Source organism: Ovis aries, chromosome 7, assembly GCF_016772045.2.
Source record: "Ovis aries strain OAR_USU_Benz2616 breed Rambouillet chromosome 7, ARS-UI_Ramb_v3.0, whole genome shotgun sequence".
In the NCBI taxonomy this organism is placed as follows: Eukaryota; Metazoa; Chordata; class Mammalia; order Artiodactyla; family Bovidae; genus Ovis; species Ovis aries.
The window spans coordinates 66920275-66947365 of record NC_056060.1 but is presented as its reverse complement, the minus strand read 5'-3'; the positions used below and the strand labels follow the sequence as shown (position 1 = coordinate 66947365).

General features: G+C 40.4%; 1 long non-coding RNA gene across 1 annotated transcript in view; it reads right to left on the bottom strand.

The window, feature by feature from the left end:
- Nucleotides 1-9847: 9847 nt before the first annotated feature.
- LOC132660058 (uncharacterized) overlaps nucleotides 9848-27091 on the bottom strand; it is a 44058-nt gene continuing 26814 nt past the window's right edge. The window contains exon 3 of the long non-coding RNA XR_009601244.1: nucleotides 9848-10523. This is a non-coding gene — a long non-coding RNA (uncharacterized LOC132660058). The remainder of the gene's footprint in view (nucleotides 10524-27091) is intronic.

Genomic DNA, 27091 nt, shown 5'->3' with positions numbered 1-27091 from the left:
AGAAGACCTACAGAAGTTGGTCCATATTTCGTAGGGGAATGATGTGTATGCAATTTAGGAGTCTCTCTTTAAGAAAAAGAGCATGAAATTGCTACCAAATGAATGTTTATTTAGAGTGAAAAAGGAAGAAAATCCGAAATCTAAAATACCAATTTTAGATTTGGATTTAGATTGTGAACAATACCACTGACATTACAACATTCATGTAAACAACATCATATATTCATTAACAGTCTGACATACCTCTCTAGTTTTCCGTTTTGGTTGCCTGCTGTTTGAGTGCCTTTTATAGATCAACAATGTTTGAGACTTCTATGGTGGTCCAGTGGTTAAGACTTCAACTTCCAGGGCAGGGGGTGCAGGTTTGATTTCTGATCAGGGAGTTAAGATCACACATGCCTCTCGGCCAAAAAGCAAAACATGAAACAGATACAATATTGTAACAAATTCAATAAAGACTTTAAAAAATAGTCTGCATCAAAAAATTTTTTGTTAAAAAACAGTCTTTTAAAATGTTATTTTCTAATGAAAGCCTAGAAAGCAAATTCATTCTTTGCGCTACCAGGATTGATAAAAATGTGTTTTTAGTATTAATCTTTTAGCATTTTATTTTAGTTTTACAGCTTGTTATTGGAAATATATGAATTTTAGGATGTTGTCCAGTTTGAGGACATCTCTAATATAGAGACCTCTCATAATGAGCTGACAATTTCAGGGCACTTCCTGTTTTATTGTGTTGTGTCTGTCTTGCTTATTCTTTGAATTGATGACATTCATAAACCAGAGACTGGAAAGGGACCCAAAGTGTAAGCCCTTCAGTTCACTACTCAAGGCCTTAAGCTCCTGACCTCTAACAAATGCCCAGGCTGATATGACCCTCACCTCACAGCTCTGATGTTACAGCTCAGTTCCAGGAGACAGAGTCTGTTGTTTCTTCAGGAAAGAAACTGGCATCCTATTCTCTAAGAGCCAATCAGGTCTCATCTCCCAGGCTGGAGACTGAAGTGTGTGATGGCTGTGTGATTCAGGCCATGCTGGCGGGGCTGGCAGCAGCATTGAGAGGCAGGAGGCTCAGGTAGCCCCTGGCGCTCAAGCCATGACTCATTCCAGGAAGCAAGCCAGGGCTGGATGGGCAAAGACTGAGCCGAAAATGCTAATGAGAAGACTTGCCAGACTGTGCATGAGCTGAAAGGCAACTATGCATTTCATCTTTCAAATCAACCCCCTGAGACATTCCACCAAAATAAAGAGATAAATCTCCATTTGAACAGCTTTCATTATAAAGCCATGGAAAGAGCAAAGTAGGGTTTGTTCTGACTAGAATAGCTGTCAGGAGACTTGAGTCTTGCTGCTTGTTTAAGTCTGCAGTAAGTTATTTCACCCCAGCCTACAGTTCCTCACTAAGTGGGACTGCTAGAATGAGTCACCAACTCAGTCCTTTTCAGGACCCTGGACCAGCCAAACAAGAGTGTAAATGATAATGGACAGTGGCATTCCACAACAAATTAGAATATAATTGGAAGCAGTAAAGAAAATTCTTTCCTCCAAATTTAGTCACTGGTGTGCAAACTTGATCAGAGGAACAGACTAAGTTTTAAGAGTAAAAATCAAAAGCTTCCTGGTATTAGTTGTCTTTAAGAATGAGCGTGCAGTATTTTTTTCTGATCAATATTTTTTTCTTATTTTAAAAACCATTATTGTTATCTCTGATAATAAAAATAACACATGACTGTAATAAAAATTACAAAGTATATGCCATAAAATAGTAGAAGTCCCTATAAACCCTAGAAATAAACACTGCTTGGTTTATACTTGTCCAAATATTATTTTTTAGTGCATACTATTACAGATCTTTAGAGTACTTATAAATTGAAATAAGAACATACATAATGCCTTTTCACTTTTACTTTTTTCAAAAAACTTGGCTCTCAATCATGGACATCATTCCATATCAATACGTGCAGAGCGGCTTCTCCTTACGTCACCTTCAGGTCCCATTGTACAGAAGTATCATGAGTGTTTAATGCTATTGGCATGCATTTGGGTTGTTTCCAATCTTCCTAAATAGGAACAGCATTGAATACAATTCTTGTACAATAATCTTTGTGCACATCTGCAAGTGTTTCTGCAAAAGGAATCCTAGACGAGGAATGGCTGTGTCAGGGACTATGCACATATTTCTTTGAACAGATACTGTCAAACCATCTTTTAAAAGAATTGAGGCAATTTATACCCCCCACTGCTACTACATAAGTGAGCCTGCCTTCTTCTCTCTCACTTTTGCTAACACTTGTACTCCCAAACTTTTTTTTTAACAATCTAATTTCCGTAACTGCAAGGTGATCATATCAGTCCATCCTAAAGGAAATCAGTCCTGAATATTCATTGGAAGGACTGATGCTGAAGCTGAAACTCTAATACTTTGGCCCACCTGATGTGAAGAGCTGATTCATTAGAAAAGACCTCCATGCTGGGAAAGATTGAAGGCAGGGGAAGAAGGGGACAACAAAGGATGAGATAGTTGGATGGCATCACTCAGTCAATGGACATGAGTTTGAGCAGCCTCTGGGAGATGGTGAAAGACAGGGAGGCCTGGCGTGCTGCAGTCCATGGGATCACAAAGAGTCATTTGGACACGACTGAGTGACTGAACAACAAAACAACATCCACAACTGTATATTAAGTTTCTGCTGAAGCAATTTTTTTTTTCTCTTTAGAATCACCCTCATTTCTACCAAAGACAAATTAAGACTAATTTACTTGCAAAATAAGTTTAGTCTCATTAAACTTGGCTTGATTATTTACATAAGTCCAGCAAGAATAGCAATTGACCAAATAAGCTCTTTTGAATCTGCTTTACTGGAATTTTTCATATGGAATTTCCAGATTGAAGTTTTTAAATGCCTCTCAAGGCCAGGAAACCAGGCCAAGAACTTGCCATCAGGCTTGCCTGCAAGACACCATGCTCTTTTTCCAAGGGGCTTTATGGCTCCATAAACTCAATCTAGTTCCATAAGGCCATTTGGTCATATCTGACTATGTACATATTCTCAAATATGACATTCCTGTCAAAGCCATGTTTATAATCAATGTTTCCAATTGTGTCCTGTTACACTGAGAACAGATTCTTAGTAAACGTATGCAAATAACTATATTGGCATGAAAATAAGAGTACTTAACTAAGAGTTTCTAAATTCTAGAGGGATTATATAGGGAAAAAATGTTTCAGTTCTGCTTACAAAGGTATAGTTAAACAAATTGTTGTAAATCATAGTATAAGAGGAAAAGTTTCCTTATATCTAGAAAACAAAGATTTTTAAAAGACAGCAATATTTCAGACAAAAGTTATAAAATTTATAATCATATTCATCAGTTCATTAAGTTCTATGTAACTAATTTTTGTTGAACCTGATCTTCTTTTAGCAGTTTTATGAAGCCATCAGGTTTCCCATTAAGTTCTGTCATTACTTATCTAGTTCAGTGATACAATCTAAACATTATCAGAAACCTATATCTGCTAAAAAGTCCTTTCTACAAATCCTGAAGATGAAGTGTTTTTGTAAAAGAATTAGTTTAAAACAATAACTGCCTTCCAATGACAAAAAATTAAAATGGTGTGGTTGAATATTCAATTGCAATGCAATTTTCTCCTAATTCAAAAGATACATCACCTGGCCATTGATGAGTGAGCTTAACAGTGACTCAAACCAAGAAGACACGCGAGGCATTCCTACAAGAATGCAAAGGACACAGCCCTCACCAGATCCAGAAAGTCCACGCCCCAGAATAGCCTGATAAAACAAAGACCTTTGTTGCATCGTTAACAAAGCAATAAATATTGATATGACAAAGACCCCATAGGGACTGGGACCTCTTATGGCGAACTCTTCTGAGAGCTGATAAAGAGATGCTTAGAATCCCAGTCTATCTGCCAAATGCACACTACTTTGGGTACCTTCAGGATGACAGAGATTAGAGAGAGTTTTCTCATCAACCAACAAGCCAAGCTCTTACAACAATGAACAAGATGAAAGGAAAACCTAATCAGACCGAAGGTTTTCCTCCTTATGCTAAGTGACACAAAAGACAGAGACAAAGAGAAACAGAGACCATCTCTGGGAGGAAACAGATCCGCAACTTAAGAGCACTCTGATAAACTTGAAACTGAGTCACCAAGTCTTAAGAAACTAGCTCTAAAAATATCAATATTTTTTCCTGCTAAATCGAATTTTTTTAGAAAAGAGAAAAACTCTTTTCAATAGGCTCTGCAGACAGCCTGATATATATAGCAAGAATTCTCACCTCCTGCTGGCTTTTTTCAGGTTGTCCCAAGGTCTCTTAACTGCAACAGCTTTGGGGCGAGGAGTGTCCAGCCAGTAAAGTTGCATCATGTCCTGTTGCCAGCTGTCAGGGAGGAAGAAATTTTTTCTACCCTTCTAGGTTCTTCTGGCTAGCCTAAGATTAAAATAACATACACAGATTAGCAGGGGAAAATCAACCAAAAATTTAATTACATGTATAAACAGGAGAGACCCAGGAAAACTGAGTAACTTCTCCTCAAATTTAAAGCTTTACCATTCAGATAAACATGTCTTATTTAAATTTCTCACATTTGGATTTACTGCTATATAAGATAAAAGGATATGTAAGGATTCACTAATAATAAATCATCAAATAATGAAGCTTCCCTGGGGGCTCAGATAGTAAAGAATTTGCCTGCACTGTGGGACACCCAGGTTTAATCTCTGGATAGGGAAGATCACCTAGAGAAGGGAATGGCTACCTACTCCAGTATTCTTGCCTGGAGAATTCCAAGGACAAAGGAGCCTGGTGGACTATAGTACATAAATAATAAACATAAATAAATAAAGCAGTAAAAAAAATAGCATAGTACTTTCTTAAGCTTTCTTGAGTTTGTTAGGCTTTCTTTAAGCTTAAGCACATAAATTAATAAATTATTAAATGAAAGTACAAATGACTCAAGTGGCCGTTATACATTGGAAGCACCATGAGGCCACTTCAGTTTCTCACACTTAGGAGGTTCCAGAATTGAGGCTGTGCTCTGGTTCCTGCCACCTTCTGAGCAACCACTCATACCCTTGGGCCCATATATCTGGATACCCTCTACAGTAGCAGGACCACACACAGGGAGATAGGCGGGGCAAGATGGCTAACAGCACATATCAACAAGAGTATGAAGGGGAAATGTCTCCAAGATTCTTCCTTCAAATACTAATAGAACCCCAAGTTCAATGTCTGTTCTATCAGCGGACATTTGTTGTAGTTCAGTCACTCAGTTGTGTCCGACTCTTTGTGACCCCATGAACTGCAGCATGCCAGGCTTCCCTGTCCTTCACTGTCTCTTGGAGTTTGTGCAAACTCGTGTCCATTGAGTCGATGATACCATCCAACCATCTCATCCTCTGTCTCCCTCTTCTCCTCCTGCCCTCAGTCTTTCCCAGTATCAGGATCTTTTCCAATGAGTGGACATGGCTGGTCTTTAAAATGTGATGAGCTAGGTGGACTCATAAAAGTTTCTCTCTTTTACAGAACCAGTGTTGTTCATTCCTGGCAACAGTGTTGCCTTGGAAATGGGAGTTCCCTTGGAAAAGGGCCTATTTGTTTGATTTCTAATGTTTTCCCTAGTTGAGAAAGAAGTGCATGAACAGGGTCAAATAAGATTCAAATAGTATGAGATGAACTGATGAAAAGTAAGCGTCTCAGTCCAGCTCTCCTGTCTTTCCACACCTGCTAATAATTTCTGGTGTATGCTTCCAATAATTTCTTCTGCACACACATACATGTCAATTTTGGACATAAATGAAAGCATATTATGCACACTGTTGTGTCCCTTGCTTTTTTCCCAGCTGACATACTGTGTGATCTCCACATAGGATGTATCTCAGTCTTCTTAGTATCTGCACGGTGTCCTGTGAGGGCTCTGCCACAGTTTATTTTGCCAGTGCTCTGCGGAAGAGGCCTGGGGCTGAACTCATCATTTGGGTAGGATGTGCACATAGCCGTTGGTGCATATATGCTTGTACATGCACAAGATCTACTCCTAAAAGGAAATTGCCGTGTCATAGGATTTTTGCATCTTTAACTTGGCTAGATATTCCCCAAAGCTTTCCAAACTCTAGTTTTCCCATTTCACCTTCCTGCCAACAGCACGCAGAAGGGCCTTTCTTCACTCCCTCAAAAGATGTTCTTTACGGATTAGCAATCCAACACATACTATACAAAATAAAAACATCCTCAGGAAATGGATTTCTAAATGAAAGATCCAAGTTACACAAATTGGAAACTGTCAGGACCCCTTGAAGGGGTCAAATGGGGTCCATTGACATGAGCCTCTCTTTATTTATTTTTTTAATTTTAAAGTCTGTATTGAGTTTGTTACCATATTGCTTCTGTTTTATGTTTTATTTTTTTGGCCAAGAGGCATGTGGGATCTTAACTTCCTGACCAGAAATCAAACCTGCACCCCCTGCATTGGCAGGCCAAGTCTTAACCCCTGGACCACCAGGGAAGTCACTGAGTCTCTCTTTAATGATAACATTATTTGTCTCCGTTTACTCTGGGATCTTTGGGAATCACACCAATTCTGCAATTTTGCTCATTAATCACTATCTCTGAAGGAGGTGACTGTCCCAACACCTCTTAAGTGCTCACCCTGAAACAGTTTTCTAGCACATTCTTCCATTCTGAAGCTGGAACTTGTTCCCTACCCCCAAGTTATTACCAGAATCATTTTCCATTGCCCCTGAATATCCTCTGCTCTAACTGAGCCACTGACTGCCCAAGGAGAAAATGACCACCCTCACTGCCATTGATAATAATGCTGCCTTCAGATTATGTAGACCTTCTCCATCAAAGTGTTCATAATATTTAAATATATGTTACCTCATTTATACATGGATGGTTATTTAGAATGGAGTAAATAAAATAGACATTTATGTAATAAAAATGAGACTTGATATTACTACACTACTTAAAGTTGGCTTCCCTGGTAGCTCAAACTGTAAAGAATCTGCCTGCCAATGCAGGAGACCCAGGCTCGATCCTTGGGTCAGAAAGATGCCCTGGAGAAGGGAATGGCAACCCACTCCAGTGTTCTTGCCTGAAGAATTCCATGGCCAGAGGAACCTGGCAGGGGACAGTCCTTAGGGTCACAAACAGTCAGACACGACTGAGTGACTAACACTTTCACCTCTTTTCACTTACCTCATTTATGGTCACATGGCCTTGCCAGGACCAGGAAAGGTATTGTTGAAGCTTTGTAGAGATATAGGGAGAGGCTATCTTGTTTTCCTCTGCAGCAGCCATGGAAATGAGATCCTGGGCCAAGGTCCCAGGATAAATTAAGGTGGATCCAAGGAAACTAGGTAACAAAACTTGAAAGAAATCCATTAAATGATGGTTCTTTTTTTAGTTTGATTTCCTCTGAATCTGTGAGTGACATTTAAAACTGCAGAGTCAAGGGAAAGGGGGGCCACTGAAATGCCAGACCTTCCAGTGGGCATGAGTGTGTTGGCAGACAGTCTCGTGCCTCAGTCTGGCCCACTGGAGGGGACAAGTGCCAGGACTCTTTTAACCTTTGATAAAAGGATAAGGAAGTGTTGTGAGGATGGTTAGGGAAGAAGAAGTAGAAGTGGGGAGAACAAATTTGGCAGTTTCTCTCCTGCTGCCAGTTCAACAGGTACCTGATTCTAGCATGATGCAGTAGGTTCTTTTAGGTATCTTCAGTTCAGTCACTCAGTAGTGTCTGACTGTTTGCGACCCCATGGACTGCAGCACGCCAGGCTTCCCTGTCCATCACCAGCTCCTGGAGCTTGCTCAAACTCATGTTCATCAAGTTGGTGATGCCATCCATGCATCCCCTCCTCTGTCGTCCCCTTCTTCTCCTGCCTTCAATCTTTCCCAGCATCAGGGTCTTTTGTAACAAGTCAGTTTTTTGCATCAGGAGGCCAAAGTATTGGAGTTTCAGCTTTAGCATCAGTTTTTCCAATGAATATTCAGGACTAATTTCCTTTAGGATTGACTAGTTTGATCTCCTTGAAGTCCAAGGGACTCTCAAGAATTTTCTCCAACACCACAGTTCAAAAGCATCAGTTCTTTGGTGCTCAGCTTTCTTTATAGTCCAACTCTCACATCCATACATGACTACTGGAAAAACCACAGCTTTGACTAGACGGATCTTTGTTGGCAAAGTAATGTCTTGGTTTTTTAATATGCTGTCTGGATTGGTCATAGCTTTTCTTCCAAGGAGCAAGCGTCTTCTAATTTCATGGCTACAGTCACCATCTGCAGTGATTTTGGAGCCCCCCAAAACCAAGTCTGTCACTGTTTCCATTGTTTCCCCATCTATTTGCCTTGAAGTGATGGAACCAGATGCCATGATCTTCATTTTCTGAATGCTGAGTTTTAAGCCAACTTTTTCACTCTCCACTTTCACTTTCATCAAGAGGCTTTTTAGTTCTTCTTCACTTTCTGCCATAAGGGTGGTGTCATCTGCATATCTGATATTTCTCCCGGCAATCTTGATTCCAGCTTGTGCTTCACCCAGTCCAGTATTTCTCATGATGTACTCTGCATATAAGTTAAATAAGTAGGGTGACCATATTCAGCCTTGATGTGCTCCTTTCCTGATTTGGAACCAGTCTGTTGTTCCATGTCCAGTTCTAACTGTTGCTTCTTGACCTGCATACAGATTCCTCATGAGGCAGGGAAGGTGGTCTGGTATTCCTATCTCTTTAAGAATTTTCCACAGTCTGTTGTGATCTACACAATCAAAGGCTTTGGCATAATCAATAAAGCAGAAGTTGACGTTTTTCTGGTATTCTCTTGCTTGTTTGATGATTCAGCAGATGTTGGCAGTTTGGTCTCTGGTTCCTCTGCCTTTTCTAAATCCAGCTTGAACATCTGGAAGTTCACGGTTCATGTACTGTTGAGAGGTAAATTTACATTAGGATTCTTTAGAGTTCACAAAGATCAGTTCAAGTAGTGAGTGGTTATTTGGGTGAGAGAATCCCTACAGGTCTGAGAGGGTCTGTATATCCTATCCAGGACCTAATTTATTTGGGAAAGTAATGTTTATGGTGGGATGCTTGTGCTAAGGATCACACAATTCTAGAGTTGCTTAGGAAGATTCTCCTTAGAGTGAGGCCAGCGGAAAGATAATCAGAGCAGAAAGAGAGAAAGAGACAGATTTCCAATGACATCTTTGAGTGCTTGGATGTTACTGTATCTGAAAGCCGAACATCTCCCTAGACTTTTCAGTTATGTGACCAATGGAGCCCTTGTTTATACTATTTTGATTAGTGCAGTAAAAAGCTGGAATTTGAATCAGTTTTGTCGGACTCCAAAGCCAATGACATTTCCATTACACCACACAGTGCTATTTTTCCCAAAAAGACAGCACTTGCTGAGCCAGCATTTTCTTACGGCCGATACTCACACCCAGTAGCTCTTTTCAGAGTACATGTCCATTCTGGGCTCAAGGCCACATCTATTCTGGACCATTGCCAGAGTCACCCCTCTTCAACAGATACATGCTTACATGTACATATCTCTCTGGGGGTTGGTGACTGGAAAAGTTTCCCTTGGTATCTGGCCCCCAATCATACTCTGTGACCTTATGCTGTGTTGCAACCTACCCAAGCTGTGGTTGTGCAGGACCCTTAAAGGTGCCAGCTGTGATCTTGCTGGGACCCCAAGTGCTTTGAGGAAATGGGTGCACTAGCAATCATCACAGTGTTCCTGGGAAAACACTGCCAGGAGATTGTCTCTGTCGGTTTGTCTCTGTCTGCTTGGGCTGCTATAACAAAATACCACAGACCACAAGGCCTAAGAAACAGAAATTTATTTTCTCACAGTTTTGGAGGCTGGAAAGTCCAAGATCAAGGTGCCAGCAAAGTAAGTTTCATTCTGACGCTTCTTTTCTTGGGTTGTAGGTGGCACCATCTCACTGGATGGATGTTTATATGGTCTCTTCTTGCCTGTAGTGGTTGGGGATGTGTGTGCATGGTGAGGGGGGGGGATGTGTAGGTGGGGTGGGAGGACCAGCGAGAGTGTTCTCTGATGGTATATTTTCTTACAAGGACATTAATCCTCTTGGATCTTATGACCTCATTTAACTTTAATTACTTACATAAATTATTTCCAAATACAATCATGTTAGGGCTTCAACCTATGAATTTGGAGCAAGACAGAAACATTCAGTCCATAACAGAGATGTATTGGAGGTTTTCAGACCAAAGAGATGTGGAGAAAATGCAGAACAGAATATACAAGAGAATTTGCAGGCAGTTGGTGCCACTTCCCAGGGTCCAGGCTTGGTACTTGGCAGTGCTCAGGATAGGTGGGTGGCTTCTGGACCTGAGCTTCTCTGCTGTCTCATTACAAGACAACATGTTGGCTTTTCTTCTCTTGTTCTGGTAGCAATATGTCGGGACTAGCTGGTTTCAATATAAATCCACATCTTCAGGTTGTGGTATCCCAACTGGGAAAAGTAAATTAGTTAACTGAAAATGAAAAATAGGAAAATTAAACTAGCAAATTCTCCAAACATATTGGGCCAATTTAAAACCCAGGTTAACATTGATTTATTGTTTTAATAAGATTCCTGTGTAAGGAAAAATGACTGGTCTGCAACATAAATAAGTACATGGGAATGTGTTCATTTGTCTGCAATATACAAAAGCAACAGGCAAATGACTCCTCAAGCTTTATGTATTCTTTTCTTTATTTTTAAAACTACTGGGCCTTAAAGCATTTACCTAAGACTAATGCCCACAGAATAATATAAAAGACAGTCAATATTCTGCATTCACTCTTCACCAGAAATGGTGAAGTTCTGAGAAAGCACTGGTGCAGGGCTTTCCAGCCAGGACAGCCCCATGGCCAAAAGAGAAGATACCATATGGAGGGACAGCTGGACCTGCCCCCACCCTCGATGCCAGTCCAAACCAAGGCCATCCTGCTGTCACAAAGTTGCCACTGTAGTTCTGAGGCTTCAGGAGGCAGTGACACCCCCTCCTCTCCAATGAGTCAAGTTCACCTCATTGTCTGTCTCAAGTTCACCCATAATGCAGAGCTGTGGGCAAGGGTTCTGGGCCCTCTCACTGTACACTCAGGAAGAGGTGGTCATGGAAAGCTGTGGACACCTCCATCTGACAACAAGGTCAGAGGAAGTGAAAAGTGAAAGTGAAAGGGAAATCGCTCAGTCGAGGGATTCTTTGCGATCCCATGGATTGTAGCCTACCAGTCTCCTCAGTTTATGGAATTTTCCAGGCAAGAATACTGGAGTGGGTTGCCATTTCTTCTCCAGGGGATCTTCCCTACCCAGGGATCGAACCCTCATCTCCTGCATTGCAGGCAGATGCTTTACTGTCTGAACCACCAGGGAAGCCCAGGTCAGAGGAAAGGTGCCCAAAAATCACAGCCAAGGTCCAGACATTCCATGGCTAACCCACAGCCTGGGAAAATCACATTATCATCTCTGACTCTTAACACAAGAGCCAGAGACACAAGAACCATTTCCAGACCTTGCAAAGGTGGGCAGAGCCAAGCATCCAGGTCCCTTGGGAAATAACCTCTTAGGAAGTAACAGACTATCAAAAAGCCATGGAGCATACAATGGATTTAACTGTGTTTCCAAAGTTTTATCTCTTGAGCTGACCAGAGGATACATGTGTATTTCTTGTATTTTTCCTCATCCTCTTTTTCAAAATGTCTTAAATATTGTAGAGTACATTAAAAAGATAAAATTACATTAAGAAAAGAAGGCATTGAAGCAAGAAGTAGGAATATTTTTTGAACCTCAGAGTGCTTACGGAATCTGAAGTGGACTAAAGAATTGTGTTTCATAAGAAGTTCAAATAAGATACATCCCATCTAAGGCCAGCAATGTTTTAAATTTTTGTCCAGGGGAAAAGAAACAGAGCACATCAGCTATTGAGTCAAACACTAATATGTTAGCCATAGACCACTCTGCTACTTGTTTGGACCCAATAGAATGGAAAAGCCACAACTTCCATCCTTTTACATTCATTCCATTCTTACAAAGCCCATTTTCATTATGTAGTTTCACACAGAGTCCCAGAAAGGCCTTTTGCCTTTTCACTGTGAAGGATGAAGTTTGGACACATTGTGTGAGGAGGCTGAGCACAACCTGGTAAGGAGCAGAACTCAGAAGCAAAGGCACTTTGCTCCATAAACCCCTCAGTCCTCACCAAAGGCATTTTGCTCCTCACCAAAGGCATAAAGTCTCAATTAGGCTCAAAGGCGTTCCTCTTGCCCCACCATTTAGCAATCTCATGTGTATCAGATTTTAGATAGCATTAATTGGAAATAGACATTTATCATTATTGATTTGTACTTGATAGGTATTTATAATACCGGCTTATCAACAAACAGTAGAAGATAAAAAGGCTGAGGAGTAATGGGGGTTGGAAAGGGTTCATGAAAAGATGGAATCTCTGTCAGGAGGCACTGGCTCATATTAACAATTCCATGAAATTGATTTCCGTGGAAAACACTATAGCTGAAAACCCAAGGTATTCTTTCAGAATCACTGCAACTTTTATCTTTGGGGGAGTGTCTGCACATGTGTAACTATGTATGTGTTTTTTAACTGAACTGTTTCTTGCTTTTGATAATAAGGAGGTTTAAGTAAATAAGGCTTTGTTATATACAGTAAGCACATATCCCAAATAAGCTAAATGTGGCTTTGGCTCCATTAAAAGTGATAACTTCAATGTGGTTAGGTTGATTAATGAGTTACTAGTTGAGTCGATCAATGGAAATAAAATGAATATGGTCATATATGAAGAATTGGTTGGGGGTGGTTAAAAAGAATATAATGGACCTATTTGATAAACTATACAGCCCTCATGCCCACCTGGAGAACTGTATCCCCAAAAAGTTTACAAGAAAACCTTCAGAACTGTAGTGTGATGTGGTGGGTAAGAAGTGCGTCAGCTCAGGAGTCAAGCTGATTTGGGTGGAATTTGGATCAACTTTTCACTAGATGTGTGACCTTGGGTGCCAAGCTCCTCAACTATAAATGGAAATAACCCCCACCTGGGTGATGGTTGTGAGGGAAAGTAAAACCGTGGATGAAAAGCTCCAAGCCCAGGGACTGGAACATAGCAGACACTCAACACAGAGTAATTTCCCCTTCCACCTCAGAAAAAAATGTTTTTATTTAGAAGAATGAGTCTAGGTTTGAATTCACTATAGGGACAGTGAAAGAAAATGAAGGAGTGGGATTCTATCTATGGCTTCTATTCTATCTATGGATTCTATCTATTCTCTCCATGGCTTCAAAACCCTTATGAGAGTTTTTGATTACTGACTTAAGCAACCAATATGCAGGGGTACAGTTTTTTAGGTATTAAATATGGAAATCCTTTCTTACCATTTGCTAGGTTACCTCTGAATCAAGTCTCTGTATTACCATCCCAACCACCTGGAAAGCCTAACCTTCCCTCAATCCAGCAAACAAAGGGTTAATGCCTAGTCATTAGGGTGGGAGGTGAGAGAGCACTGCTTCAGAAGCTTCTTTAGAGCTCAGGTTAATTGTCCATTCTGATACACAGGAATTATCACCGTGTCCTGAAACTGAAAGTGTTAGTCATATCTGACTCTGTGACCCCCTAGACTGTAGCCCAATAGGCTCCTCTGTTCATGGAATTCTCCAGGCAAGAATACTAGAATGGGTAGCCATTCCCTTCTCCAGGGGATCTTCCCAACTCAGGGATCAAACCTGGTCTTCTGCATTGCAGGCAGCTTCTTTACCTTCTGAGTCACCGGGGAAGCCCTCACCATGTCCTGTTGTTGTTTAGTCGCTAAGTCCTGTCTGACTCTTTGCGACCCTATGGACTACTGCATGCCAGGCTTCCCTGTCCTTCACCATCTCTCAGAGCTTGCTCAAACTCATGTCCTTTAAGTTGGTGATGCCATCCAACCATCTCATCCTCTGTTGACCCCTTCTCCTTCTCCCCCCAATCTTTCCCAGCATTAGGGTCTTACTGGTTTCTAAATATTTCATCATTCTGGTTTCTAACCAGTTCTCTCTTCATTCGCCTGTTCTTTGATTCCCAACTTGTTTGCAGGATAACACAGAGAACTTGCAATCACTGTCCTCTGGTGAGGTCCCTTTGTGGACTAAAGCTGGCTGCCCTGGCTGCTGTCTCTTCTCCTTGGATAGTTTTCCCACTTAGCTCCAGCTGCTGTGGGGGTCACTTTTCCTGGTAAGATTTGTAATATAAACCAAAAGGGTATAACTGGTGTCAAGCCTACAGGGTAGCTTTATTTGTTTTGAAGAATTCTGAACCATGAAAGGGGGGAATCTCAACAATGTTGTTTCCTGTGGGTGGGCCTGCTCTGAACTGTGATCTTGGCAACCACCCTCTTCGCCCTGCTCCCCAAGGGCATTTCCATCCTTGCAGAGAGCTGATTGGGCTACTCGCAGACCTGGCCTATGCACACACAAACCAGGCAAGTCTGGGCCCATTTCCCTCCAGTGGGGCCCCTCCTAGGAGCCACCCTTTCTCTAGGGTGTCAAGTTCTTGTCAAGGGCCCATGAATCCATATTCACAACAAACACTGCCTTTATTCTTTCCATTAATCTTAAAGACCACATACTTTGTACCCGGTACTGCAGAAGACTCTGTTCTGGCTGGTTTTTAAATGTTATTAGGGCCTGTTGTGATTAATAAAACACAAATTTATCCAAAACTTATTGCACTCAAATGCTTTTGGTGACATATTTTAAAAAGCAACCGTTACTTAAAGTACAACTACAGTACTATCCAGTGGGAAGGCTATAAAAGTTGACATTAACAAGAGGTTCGCATCCTAAAAAGGTGAACAGTGTTCTTGTAGCTCATTATGGAGATGAGAGGAAGGTAGAGAAGTTAATGATCAGCATATTAGCAGAGACATAAGAACACCAAATCACCACTCTTCTGCGTGGGCGGTCACTATTCTAGCCAGTGGGGTCTTCTTCGTTCTCTATAATTGCAGAATCAAGAGGAAGATTAGGGTAATTCCAGAAACTCAAATCTCAGGAAAGTGTGCCCACATCTAGATAGGACTTTTACAAGCAAGATCAGTGAGGGCTGCTGAATACAAGTATGTCATCACCTCTGGGAGCATGGAGATCTAAGGCGGCTGCAGGCCAATGGAATTAGATTTGCATCTTCTCTTCCTTCCCTCCTCAGCCCCCTGCCCCTCCTGTTCCTCCCTCCTCTGGCTGGTCTTCAGAAAAGTGTTGGCAGGTAGCACCAGGCTGGGACAGCTGCCAGGTTTCTAGATGGAGGAGCTGAGTTGCAGCTGTGTTGGCAGAGAAAGGAATGGAGGAGCCAGGGTAAATGAGTTAAGTCCTGATTCTCCTCAGGAGCCACAGGACGTTTTGAACACACGGGGGCACCTGCTGGCCACATCGCAACAGCTGGTACCAGCAGAGTGCTGCAGATGGACGGAAGCACTGCAACAATGACCGAAATGAAGAATCACCACGCTAGAGCAATGCAGGGAGGGTTAAACCTTATTTCAAACTAAACCCCAACACAAATGATTTTTTTTAAATTTCCTTTTTCTTATTATTTACTGCTGATGTTGTAATACATCTTCACAATAGCATTGTAATACACTATTTCAAGCAACCATCTCATAATCTTTCTTCTCTAAGCCCAAATTGGCAGTATTTTAGGGAGTGGCCAGTTTCCAAGGGCAATATGCCAGGTCTCTACAGAATTAAATAAAATGGAGAATTGGCAAAGGGAAGGCGACAAATGTATGTAGTCATCTCTGTGTCTCACATCCAAAAACACATTACTCTTTCCTCAAGAAATTAGACAAGTCGTGACTAAGCAATGGAGTGGTGGAGGGTTGTCTAGAATAACCTTAGCCAATCTTGAGAACTTCCTGGGGAGTTAATTTCTAATACAAAGTGGATGAAATTATTTAACAAAGAATATGTGGAGTGGTTTATGCTTCAGTAGCCTTGTGGCACCAGAATCATGCCTGTGTTGCTGTTCAGTCACTCAGTGATTTCCGACTCTCTGTGACCCCATGAACTGCAGCACGCCAGGCTTCCCTGTCTTTCACTGTCTCCCAGAGTTTGTTCAAACTCATGTCCAGTGAGTCAGTGATGCCATCCAACCATCTCATACTCTGTCATCCCCATTTCTTCTTTCCCTCAATCTTTCTCAGCAACAGGGTCTTTCCCAAATGAGTTGGCTTTTTGCATTAGGTGGCCAAAGTACAATGCCCTACCACCACCAAATGTCCACGTCCCAGAACCTGTGCACATGTTTGCAAAGGGACTTGGTGGGACTTGGTGATTAGGAATCTCCAAATGGGAACATAATCCTGGATTATCTGCATGGGCCTGATATAATCACAAGGTGCTCATACGTGAAAAAGAGACACGGGACAGTCAATGTCAGTGATAGGATGTGGGAAAGACTGGACTGGCCATTACCAGCTTTGAAAATGGAAAGGGGCCATGAGCCAAGGAATGCAAGCAAGTTCTAGAATCTGGAAAACGCAAGAAAGCAGATTCTCTTTCAGAGTCTCCAAAATGGAACATAGCCTTACTTTAGCCCAGTGGGAGTGAAAGATAATAAATGTTATAAATAATAATAATGAAATAGTAGTAAATGTTTATCTTTTTAAACCACTAAGCTTGTGGTCATGTGTTAGAGCAGTAATAAGAATCTAATACAATGACAATCAAATAACATTAGAGGAGAGCTAAAAATATCTGTATTTCATTTAGAATGAAAGACAGTCTATTGAATAGATCCTCTGACAATATTTAGTTACTAAACAAATATATATGAAATATCTCAACTTTCATAAGATGCTATTTTCTTAGTTCCTCTTCTCAACAGGAGATGAGTATCAAACTTTAATTACCTTCTATAGTTGGGTAATATGGAACAAGGGATTTCCCACTCCAGTGTTCTTGCCTGGAGACTCCCAGGGACAGGGGAGCCTGGTGGGCTGCCGTCTATGGGGTCACACAGTCGGAGATGACTGAAGCGACTTAGTAGTAGTAGTAGTAAGGCACACAAAAAGTAGACCACAGAGAACAAGATGGCAGAGGAGTAGGTGGACGTGGAGTGCATCTCTCTCCATGGATACATCAGGGATACACTTCAGACAGAAGTGCATGCAGAACACCAGCTGAGAGAGGTCAGGTGTACCTGACCAGTGAAAAAGAATATATAGACCCACGCAAAACTTGGTAGGAGGAAGGAACTAGGGGGAAAAACAGGAGTGTTAGTAGGACTGGACCTGCCCTCGGCGGGTGGGGGAACTGAAGCAGGGGTTCGATCCCCACATTGGGGCAACTGTTTGAGTCAGAGGAGAAACCTTTAAGGCTGAGAATGAAATAGCTGATCTGTGGCAGCCTAAATGGAATGAGAATCAGACAGTCCTTGCTGCAGCCATATATACCCTGGACAGGGATGCAGGTCCCCTGGATGCAATGGCTGGGAGCTGGAGTTTAGGGGTTGATGAGCAATCCCAGGGTGAGGGCTGCTGTTGACTGTGGAGAGACGGATTGAGGGGATGTGAGGGAGGAGATTGTGGTGGGAAATGCCTGTGGAGGAAAGCTGGGCAGCCATGGAAGCAAGGCGATACTGCTGAGTCACGTGTAGGCAGTGGAGCCATCACTATTGCTCTCTCCCCTCACACGCCAGCATTGGCAGCTGAACAGTAGAGAGGCTGGCCCATCAAATGCCTGTCGCACTGAACTACAGAGTAGGACCCCACCCAGGGTGCTCCTTTAAGTGACTGATGCGCCAAACTACAGAGTAGGACTTCAGTCAGAGGGGCCCCTCTATGTGCCTGACGTGTGGAACAATAGAGAAGGACCCCTTTAAATGCCTGAATGGGCGGAGCTACGGACAAAGACTGGCCAAAGAGGCCTTCTGATCGCCAGTTACAAGAGGCTTGAAGAAAGACTCTGATAGGTCTGTAACTCCTGCAGCAGAGGCAGTCTGTGTCCTTGCAAGCCAAGCAGCTGTGCCACCTTCACACTCGGCTCTCACTGGGGCAGAGCTGCCACAGGCAAGAAAAGTCTTGTGTCTGTGTGCACAGTATCACTTGAGTAGTGTCCAGCTCTTCGCAATCCTGTAGACTGTGGCCTGCCAGGCTTTCTGTCAGGGAGGGCTTTCTCCAGGCAAGAATACTCAAGCATATTGGCCAATACCAGTCGCCATACCCTTCTAGAGTGCTATATTTCCTGCTGCCCTAGCCACCAACTGCCCTGAGTACCTGGTGCTTCCAGAACCCCTGCGACTGAAGTAGCTGCACCACCTCCACACCTGGCCCTCACAGGGGCAAACCCAAGTCCTCCAGGGCAGCCTCAGGAGCAAACATGCGGAGATGGAAATAAAACCACAATAGAAACCCAGAGGCAGTATGACTAAGGATGAAGACCTGAAACCTTCCTACCAGTTGTACATGCTGCAGATTAAATCCACATGATCAACCAGGCAGACTGTGTCTATGGAATATATAAAAGCTCTCACTGAGAGCTCCCACAAAAGAAAATGCACTAGTTCTGATATCTGTGAACATTGGAGGCAAGAACACACACAAGAGTAGGACCAGATTAGAATCTGAGCTGCCCTCACAACAGGTTCAGAGATCAGCACAGTGTTGGAGGGCATCCTAGGGAGGCAAGGTAGACTGTGACTCCCAGTGAGGGAAAGGACTCTGACAGCAGTGACTCAAGAAAAACATTTATTATTCTTACGTTTTGACTTGTTCTGTAGATTACTTTGGATTTTTTTCTTTTTTTCTCTTTTTATCCCCCTCTGTTGTAGTTGTCGATTTTATTGGAACTATGAAATCTAATTAAGCTTTTGAGCTTTAAAAAATTTTTTAAACCTATTATTTTTTCTACATTTATTCCTTTGTTTGCTTTTCCTACTGTTCTTTTCCCCTTGCAGTTAATCTTTAATGTATATAAATCTTCATCTACCTCTATTTAACTTTGCATATCTATTCTTTCTTTCCTTTCCTCTCAACATATTTGTTAGTTTTATTTTCATTGCTTTATTCCCCAATTGGCACCTTGCTTTAATTTTGTTTTCCGCTTTGTGCTTTAGCTATTTTTGCTCTGGTAGATATCATTTTGAGTTTCCTTTGTTCACTGGGTCAATCTATTGTACTTTGTCTTTGTTGGATTGTTTTGATTTTGCTTATGGGTGTATGTGTATATGTGTATATGCAGTCACACTTTTTATTTTTGTTATAAAGCTCTGCATTTATGTTGGGAATCTGCAATTCTGTGGAGTTTTCCTTTTCCCTTTTTTCTTTCTTTTTCCATTTTTTTCTTTTCTCTTTTTTATAATGTTAATTTTCAATTTTTCTAAACCTTTTTTTTCTACATTTATTCCTTTGTTTGCCTTTCCTACTGTTCTTTTCCCTTGCAGTTTATCTTTAATGTATATAAATCTTCTTCATTGACCTCTACTTAACTTTGCATATCTATTCTTTCTTTCTTTCCTTTCTTCTCAACATATTTGTTAGTGTTCATTGCTTTATTCCCCACTTGGCACCATGCTTTAGTTTTGTTTTCCAGTTTGTGCTTTAGTTAGTTTTGTTCTTAACTGGTAAATATAATTTTGATTTCCTTTGTTCGCCAGGTCAATCTACTGTACTTAATTTTTGTTGGACTCTTTTGACTTTGCTCATGGGTGTATATGTATATATTCCATTATTTTAACTATTATTTGCCTGATTTTGTAACTGCCATTTGTCTGGGGTTCATCTTTGGTTTCTCATTTCTGGATATTTGTTTTAATCTCACTTAATGCCATAACAAACCACTTGTGGAACCTTTGTTCCTGACCAAAGATCAAGCCCTGAGCCTTTGGAGTGGGAGCACTGACTCCAAGACCCTAGACGACCAGAGAACTAACCCTAGGGAGTATCAAGAAGTGAGAACCCATGCAAAGGAAACAACTTGAATACAATTGTTGACCCAGCATCATCCAACCACCAGTAGCACCCTGTGCAGGATGCCTCATATAAACAACAAACAAAACAAAAATACAAACCAAGCATGCAAACAGGATTACCACCTCACTCAGCCTTGCCCATCAGAGGAAAAACAAACAAATAAACAAACACTCAGCACAAATCCCACCCTATACAAAAAGCTTACACAAACCATTGGACCAAACTTAGAAGGGCAGAAACAAAAAGGAAGAAAGAATTCAACCTTGAAGCCTGGGAAAGGAGACCTCAAACACAGTAAGTTAAAAAAATAATCATAATGAAAAGGCAGAGAAATACTACACAAATGAAGGAACAAACTAGAAACACAGATGTCCAAATAAATGAAGAGGAAATATGTGAACTACCTGAAAAAGAGTTCAGAATAGTGATAGTCTGTTCAGTTCAGGTCAGTTCAGTCGCTCAGTCATGTCCGACTCTTTGTGACCCCATGAATCACAGTACGCCAGGCCTCCATGTCCATCACCAACTCTTGGAGTTCACTCAGAATCACAGTACATCAGGCCTCCATGTCCATCACCAACTCTTGGAGTTCACTCAAACTCATGTCCATCGAGTTGGTGATGCCATCCAGCCATCTCATTCTCTGTCGTCCCCTTCTCCTCTTGCCCCCAATCCTTCCCAGCATCAGGTCTTTTCTAATAGGTCAACTCTTCTCATGAGGTGGCCAAAGTATTGGAGCTTCAGCTTTAGCATCAGTCCTTCCAATGAACACGCAGGACTGATCTCCTTTAGGATGGACTGGTTGGATCTCCTTGCAGTCCAAGGGACTCTCAAGAGTCTTCTCCAACACCACAGTTCAAAAGCATCAATTCTTCGGTGCTCAGCTTTCTTCACAGTCCAACTCTCACATCCATACATGACCACTAGAAAAACCATAGTCTTGACTAGACGGACCTTTGTTGGCAAAGTAATATCTCTGCTTAATAAAGATGATCAAAAACCTTGAAAACAAAATGGAGAAAATGCAAGAATCAATTAACAAAGATCTAGAAGAATTAAAGAATAAACATACAGAGACAAACAACACAATTACTGAAATTAAAAATATGCTAGAAGGAATCAATAGCAGAATATCTGAAGCAGAAAAACGAATCAATGAGCTGGAAGATAAAATGGTGGAAATAACTTCTAAAGAGCAGAATAAACTAAAAAGAATGAAAAGAACTGAGGATAGTCTCAGAGACATCTGGGACAATATCAAATGCACCAACATTCGAATTATAGGGGCCCCAGGATAAGAATAGAAAATGAAAAGGTATGAGAAAATTTTTGAAGAGATTATAGATGAAAATTTCCCCAACATGGAAAAGGAAATAGTCAATCAAGTCCAAGAGGCACAAAGAGTCCCATACAGGATAAACCCAAGGAGAAACATGCCAAGACACATACTAAGCAAACAAACAAAGACTAAACACAAAGAAAGAACATCAAAAGCAGCAAGGGAGAAGCAACAAGTAACATACAAGGAATACAAGGGAAACCCCGTACGCTTAACAGCTGATCTTTCAGCAGAAACTCTGCAGGCCAGAAGGGAATGGCAGGATATATTTAAAGTACTGAAAAGGAAAAAATCTACAACCAAGATTACTGTACCCAGAAAGGATCTCATTCAAAATTGATGGATAAATAAAAAGCTTTTCAGACAACAAAAGTTAAAAGAATTCAGTACCACCAAACCAGCTTTACAACAATTTTTTTTTTTAATTTTAAAATCTTTAATTCTTACATGCGTTCCCAAACATGAACCCCACTCCCACGTCCCTCCCCATAACATCTCTCTGGGTCATCCCCATGCCCCAGCCCCAAGCATGCTGTATGCTGCATCAGACGTAGACTGGCGATTCGATTCTTACATGATAGTATACATGTTAGAATGCCATTCTCCCAAATCATCCCACCCTCTCCCTCTCCCTCTGAGTCCAAAAGTCCGTTATACACATCTGTGTCTTTTTTGCTGTCTTGCATACAAGGTCGTCATGGCCATCTTTCTAAATTCCACATATATGTGTTAGTATACTGTATTGGTGTTTTTCTTTCTGACTTACTTCACTCTGTATAATCGGCTCCAGTTTCATCCATCTCATCAGAACTGATTCAAATGAATTCTTTTTAATGGCTGAGTAATACTCCATTGTGTATATGTACCACAGCTTTCTTATCCATTCATCTGCTGATGGACATCTAGGTTGTTTCCATGTCCTGGCTATTATAAACAGTGCTGCGATGAACATTGGGGTACATGTGTCTCTTTCAATTCTGGTTTCCTCGGTGTGTATGCCCAGCAGTGGGATTGCTGGGTCATAAGGCAGTTCTATTTGCAATTTTTTAAGGAATCTCCACACTGTTTTCCATAGTGGCTGTACTAGTTTGCATTCCCACCAACAGTGTAGGAGGGTTCCCTTTTCTCCACACCCTCTCCAGCATTTATTGCTTGCAGATTTTTGGATTGCAGCCATTCTGACTGGTGTGAAGTGGTACCTCATTGTGGTTTTGATTTGCATTTCTCTAATAATGAGTGATGTTGAGCATATTTTCATGTGTTTGTTAGCCATCCATATGTCTTCTTTGGAGAAATGTCTATTTAGTTCTTTGGCCCATTTTTTGATTGGGTCGTTTATTTTTCTGGAATTGAGCTGCATAAGTTGCCTGTATATTTTTGAGATTAGTTGTTTGCCAGTTGCTTCACTTGCTATTATTTTCTCCCATTCAGAAGGCTGTCTTTTCACCTTGCTTATAGTTTCCTTTGTTGTGCAGAAGCTTTTAATTTTAATTAGATCCCATTTATTTATTTTTGCTTTTATTTCCAGAATTCTGGGAGGTGGATCATAGAGGATCCTGCTGTTACAACAAATGTTAAAGGGACTTATATAGTCAAGAAATACAAGAGAAGAAAGATCTACAAAATCAACCCCAAACAATTAAGAAATGTCAAAAGGAACATATATAAAAATAATTACTTTAAATGTAAGTGGATTAAATGCTCCAACCAAAAGATACAGACTGGATGAATGGATACAAAAACAAGACCCATATATATTCTATCTACAAGAAACCCACTGCAGACCTGAAGACACATATAGACTGAGAGTGAGAGGATGGGAAAATATATCCCATGCAAATTGGAAGCAAAAGAAAGCTGGAGTTGCAATGCTCATATCAGACAAAATAGACCTTAAAATAAAGAAGATTGCAAGAGATAAGGAAGGACACTACATAATGATCAAGGGATCAATCCAAGAAGAAGACATAACAATCATAAATATCTATGCATCCAACATAGGAGCACCTCAATACATAACCACTAACAGAGATAAAAGGAGAAATTGACAGTAATACAATAATTGTAGGAGACTTTAACACTCCACTCACACCAATGGACAAATCACCCAAACAGAAAATTAATAAGGAAACACAAGTCTTAAATGATACATTAGATGAGATGGATCTCATTGGTATCTTCAGGACATTCCACCCAAATGCAGAAGAATACACCTTCTCAAGTGCGCATGGAATATTCTCCAGGATAGACCACATCTTGGATCACAAATCAAACCTCAGTAAATTTAAGAAAGTTGAAATTGTATCAAGCATCTTTTCTGACACAACACTATGAAACTAGATGTCAATTACAAGAAAAAAAACTGTAAGAAACACAAACACATGGAGATTAAACAGCACATTTCTAAATAACCAGCAGGTTACTGAAGAAATCAAAAGGGAAATAAAAAATTTCTAGAAACAAGTGACAATGAAAACATGACAACTCAAAACCTATGGGATGGGGCAAAAGCAGTTCTAAAAGGGAAATTTATAGCAATACAATCCTATCTCAAGAAACAATAAAAACACTGAATAGACAACCTAACTTTTCAACTAAAACAAATGGAAAAAGAAGAAAAAAAAAAAACCCCAAAGTTAGTAGAAGGAAAGAAATCATAAAGATCCGAACAGAAATAAAAAGAAATGAAAGAAACAATAGTAAAGATTAATAAAACTAAAAGCTTGTTCTTTCTTTGAAAAGATAAACAAAATTGGCAGACCTTTAGCCAGACTCATCAAGAAAAAAAGAGAGAAGAATCAAACCAACACAATTAGAAATGAAAAAGGAGAGGTTACAACAGACAATGCAGAAATACAAAGGATTATAAAGACTATTATGAACAACTATATGGCAATAAAATGAATAACCTGGAAGAAATGGACAGATTTTTAGATAAGTTCAATCTTCCAAGACTGAACCAGGAAGAAGTAGAAATTCTGAACAACTCAGTTAGAAGCACTGAAATTAAAGTTGTGATAAAAAAATTTCTCCCAAAAAACAAAAGCCCAGGACCAGATGGCTTCACAGGAGAATTCTATGGAACATTTAGAGAAGAGCTAATGCCTATCCTTCCAAAACTCATTCAAAAAATTGCAGAGGAAGGAACACTTCCAAACTCATTCTACAAGGTCACCATCACCCTGACACCAAAACCAGACAAAGACAATACAAAAAAAGAAAACTACAGGTCAATATCACTGATGAATATAGATGCAAAAGTCCTCAGCAAAATTTTAGCAAACAGAATTCAGCAACACATCGAAAAGATCAAGTTGGGTTTATTCCAGGGATGCAAGGATTCTTCAGTATACACAAATCAATCAATGTGATCCACCATATTAACACATTGAAAGATAAAAACCATATGATAATCTCAATAGATGCAGAAAAAGCCTTTGACAAAATTCAACACCCATTTATGATTAAAACTCTTAAAAAAAATGGACATAGAAGGAACCTACCTCAACATAGTAAAAGCCATATATGATAAGCCTACAGCAAACATTATTCTCAATGGTGAAAAACTGAAAGTATTCCCCCTAAGATCAGGAATAAGACAAGGGTGTCCACTTTCACCACTATTATTCAACATAGTTCTGGAAATCCTAACTACAGCAATCAGAGAAGAAAAAGAAATAAAAGGAATCCAGATCAGAAAAGAAGAAATAAAGCTCTTGCTGTTTGCAGATGACATGATACTGTACATAGAAAACCCTAAAGATAGTATCAGAAAATTACTAGAGCTAATCAGTGAATTTAGCAAAGTTGCAGGATACAAAATCAATACACAGAAATCACTTGAGTTTCTATATACTAACAATGAAAAATCATAAAGAGATATTAAGGGATCATCTCATTTACCATTGTAACAAAAAGAATTAAATATCTAGGAATAAACTTACCTAAGGAGACAAAAGAACTGTACACAGAAAATTACAAGACACTGAGGAAAGAAATCAAAGACAACATAAACAGATGGAGAGGTATTCCATGTTCCTGGGTAGGAAGCATCAATATTGTGAAAATGACTGTACTACCAAAGGCAATCTACAAATTCAATGCAATCCCTATCAAATTACCAATGGCGTTTTTCACAGAACAGAACAAAAATTTCACAATTCATATGGAAACACAAAAGACCCCAAATAGCCAAAGCAGTCTTGAGAAAGAAGAGTAGAGCTGGAGGAATCAACCTTCAGATTACACTACAAAGCTACAGTCATCAAGACAGTATGCTACTGGCACAAAAACAGAAATCTAGACCAATAGAACAAGATAGAAGGTCCAGAAATAAACCCATGCACCTGTGGGTTTTTTGACAAATGTTTATTTTTGACCTATGTTTATTTTGACAAAGGAGGCAAGAATATACAATGGGGCAAAGACAGCCTCTTCAATAAATGGTGCTGGGAAAACTGGACAGCTACACGTAAAAGAATGAAATTAGAACACCTCCTAACACCATACACAAAGATAAACTCAAAATGGATTAAAGACCTAAATAGAAGACCAGAAACTATAAAACTCTTAGAGGAAAACATAGGCAGAACACTCGAAGACATAAATCAAAGCAAGATCCACTATGACCCACCTCCTAGAGTAATGAAAATAAAAACAAAAGTAAACAAATGGGACCTGATTAAACTTAAAAGCTTTCACACAGCAAAGGAAACTCTAGGCAAGGTGAAAAGACAACCCTCAGAATGGGAGAAAATAATAGCAAAGGTAACAACTGACAAAGAATTAATTTCCAAAATATATAAGCAGCTTATACAACTCAATGCCAGAAAAACAAACAACTCAGACAAAAAGTGGGGAAAAGACCTAAACAGACATATCTCCAAAGAACACATACAGATGGCTGACAAATACATGAAAAGATGCTCAACGTCGTTCATTATTAGAGAAATGCAAATCAAAACCACAATGAGATATCACCTTACACCAGTCAGAGCAGCTATCATCAAAAAGTCTACAAACAATAAATGCTTGGGAGGGTGTGGAGAGAAGGGAACAAACACTCTTGCACTGTTGGTGGGAATGTAAATTGATACAGCCACTGTGGAAGATGGTATGGAAATCCCTTAAAAAACTTACAAAACCACCATATGACCCACTCCAGTGTTCTTGCCTGGAGAATTCCAGGGATGAGGGAGCCTGGTGGGCTGCCATCTATGGATCTCACAGGGTCGGACACGACTGCAGTGACTTAGCAGCAGCAGCAGCATGACCCAGAAATCCCACTCCTAGGCAATCCCACTCCTGAGGAAACCAAAATTGAAAAAGACAACTGTATCCCATTGTTCATTGCAGCACTATTTACAATAGCTAGAACATGGAAGCAACCTAGATGTCCATCAACAGATGAATGGATACTGAAGTTGTGCAGATACACAATAGAATATTACTCAGCCATCAAAAGGAACACATTTGAGATAGTTCTGATGAGGTGAATGAACCTAGAACCTATTATACAGAGTGAAGTCAGTCAGAAAAAGAAAGATGAATATCGTATTCTAACGCTCATATACAGAATCTAGAAAAATGGTACTGAAGAATTTATTTACAGGGCAGCAGTTGAGAAACAGACATAGAGAATAGACTTATGGACATGGGAAGAGGGAAGGAGAGGGTGAGATGTATGGAAAGAGTAACATGAAAACTTACATTACCATGTGTAAAATAGATAGGCAAAGGGAATTTGCTGTGTGGCTCAGGAAA